The 3216-nt window shown below is 31.9% G+C and overlaps 1 protein-coding gene across 1 annotated transcript in view; it reads right to left on the reverse strand.

The window, feature by feature from the left end:
• Positions 1-909: 909 nt before the first annotated feature.
• The window catches only part of LOC125034427 (F-box/LRR-repeat protein 6-like), a 31031-nt gene continuing 28724 nt past the window's right edge, over positions 910-3216 (reverse strand). The window contains exon 10 of the mRNA XM_047626170.1: positions 910-2942. The gene's annotated coding sequence lies outside the window, so the exon portion shown is untranslated. The remainder of the gene's footprint in view (positions 2943-3216) is intronic.

Genomic DNA, 3216 nt, shown 5'->3' on the forward strand with positions numbered 1-3216 from the left:
TCGTAAAGGTAAGGGATCTGGATTCTCCGAAGATGAAGGCTATAAATTACCTCAACAAATCTCACTTTACTTCAATAACAATGAAAATTAACGGAATTTATCACATGAGATATGGACTGCTATAATCATGATAATGTTTGTTATTATCTTTTAGAAATTGATGACTATGATGATAACAATAATACTCAAAGCAATAATACTATTACTAATTAAAAACAAAACAAAAAAAGTAAAAGGAAGGAAGGAAGGCAGGGAGAGAGGGAGAGGAAGAGGGAGAGAGAAAAGAAAGAAAAAAGAAAAAGAAAAAGAAAAAGAAAAAAAAAGAACGAAAGAAAGACAGAAAAGAAAAAAAAGAAAAGAAAAAAAAAGAAAAGGAAAGAAAGAAAGAAAGAAAGAAAGAAAGAAAGAAAGAAAGAAAGAAAGAAAGAAAGAAAGAAAGAAAGAAAGAAAAAAAAAAAAAAAAAAGTAAATCTTGGTCCACCATTGTTAAAGTTGCAACCAATTGAGAGTTTTGTTTATATATTATATATATATTTTATAATTTACATGTATAATATATATATATATATATATATATATATATATATATATATATATATATATATATATATATATATATATATATATATGTGTGTCTGTGTATGTGTGCTTACATATTCATATATGTAAGTATATGTATATGTATGTGTGCATATGTATACTTATGTGTATATGTGGATCTGTGTATATATATAGTGTATGTATATGTACATATGTATATAAATAAACATACATATATATATATACACACACACACACACACACACATACACATACACATACACATGCACACACTCTCAACACTAGGCGCGCGCGCACACACACACACACACACACACACACACACACACACACACACACACACACACACACACACACACACACACACACACACACACACACACAAAAACCATACACACATACATACATATATGCATACTTGTCATGAGGAAGGCAAGCTACGGATTTGGAGTTAACAGAAAGTGATCGTCATGGTAACGGGAAGGCACAGCATTTTACGTATGTCCTTAGATAATGCAGGTGAAGAGGGGAAGGCGGCAAAAAAAATAAAATCAAAAATAATAAAAGACTAAGAACAATAAAGAGGAGAAAATGAAACACAGAAGATTAATTGTGCAGAATAATTAAACCACCTGGTAATATATATGTATAAGTATATATATATATATATATATAATCTCTTCTCTTACTCTTTTATTTGATGGGATGTCCTGTGGAAGTGTTAAAATGTATCTTGACTAAATGTTGTTCCACATGCTGATGCTAAAACAATATATCATTAGAACATTATTGTATTGCTTTCCCTTCAATTTAATATCACCTTGGCCAGAAAAGGTAGATAAAAAAAGGACTTTAAAAATAAAAACACTTCTCCGGCAACAAGCCTCTAACATAACCATTCTGTTATTTGTCCGGAGATGACATGCTCATGATAATTCATAGTTGCCTAAGTCTTATTTCTAAATTAGAAAAAAAAACAAAACATACTTGATAAAATAAATATCAATCATTACAATAGTAAATAAATAAAAGATGTAAACAAAAATGGCCCTAAACAGTAACTACCTCAATACAGATCTAACCTCTCACAAGTCTGATTTACATACACAAACTACAGCCATGATCATTTTTGTTAGTTATTCTTCACATCACTTTCATTTGTATTACAAATAGTCTATTATACAATAAGTATCAAATGTTCAAATGAAGGAAATAGCATCCATTCTTCATTGTATGATATAATCATTCTCACATCTGTTCACAGTGGAAAAGTGGATATGGTTTTTCAAATAGAAAAATCTGTCTATTTCAAAATAAAACATCTGCTACACAACAGCACTGGACATTAAAAGTCAAAAAAGGCATAAAGGATAAACTCTTATAAAAAGTAACTTATTAAGTCTGGAAAAGACAGTCTACGTACAGCCTCATTCTTTATAATCTTAACCAGCGAAACCGCACCTTAACATCACACCGTAGTATATATTAGACAATAGCAAACTACCTTCCGCACACCACTTACTACTGATGAGAATTATAAACCAATGAAGCGCTTTGACAGGGGGCTCTACTTCCCAATGGTCAACAAGTCTATGACGGAAGATACACATGAAAGGAAATGACCCAGGAGGATTGACGGCAGGGCACATCAGTTGGTGTGTGTATAAAAAAGAAAAAAAAAAAAAAAAAAAGAGCAAGATTACTTTTCTAACTGCAAATGAACACCATCATCATTAACCCGAAAACAGGATTCTTCCCATTCAAAAAATAATTTCTTTCGGATTAATGCAGTACAGAGGGCAAAGAATATCCCCTGTGTAGTAAAAACAAGGCTCCAGTTACTTGACTATGAATAATATCAAATGATTTTCGTCACACTTCTCAGAGAACAGTGACAGGTACGAAACTATTAGTTATTAGATATCAGAATTAGAAAAACAAAACAAAACGGGAGATGTAGAAAATAGGAAACAGAAAAGATATACATTAAGAATATATGAACACTGGCAAAAATAAACCTAAACACTGGCAGGATAATATTAAAGTGAATAATATTACCTCTGGAGAACCTTCTGGTAAGACTGAACGATGAACACACATTATAACCAGATTTTTTACATCTTGGAGCACGTAGGCTTCCTAAATAGAACACATCTTCCACGCTTTGTTCATAGACTGTAAAGCATTTACAAAACAATACACATTACCATTTTCTTTATGGCAAATCTCCATGAAAGTAATTTTGTGACCCCAACCAAGTCAGCCTTCCATGTAGAGAGAAAAACTTACATTTCTTTGACATGCAGTAATTTTCCTCATTTATATGATGGGAGGCAAAATACATTTGCTTTGTACTGGGCACATGAGCTGGGCAGCTGGCTCTGGAATGAAGATCAGCTTTTATAGGAAATAAAACATTATACCATACATCTCTACAACAAATCTTCCCCAATAATGAAATCTATATCAAATGTCAATATCATTTGTTGAAACACCAGCCAAAAATGATTTTAAGAAATTAATTGGTTTCCCAATCAGCTTGTGAAATGATACAGTTATAAAAAAATAAAAAAAATTAAATGTTATCCTTAACCCAATGGCGACGGGTCACGGCTATCGCCGTCATAACAATACGCCCGAAATGAGGCGTGCGGC

Source organism: Penaeus chinensis, chromosome 18, assembly GCF_019202785.1.
Source record: "Penaeus chinensis breed Huanghai No. 1 chromosome 18, ASM1920278v2, whole genome shotgun sequence".
NCBI classification, from domain to species: domain Eukaryota; kingdom Metazoa; phylum Arthropoda; class Malacostraca; order Decapoda; family Penaeidae; genus Penaeus; species Penaeus chinensis.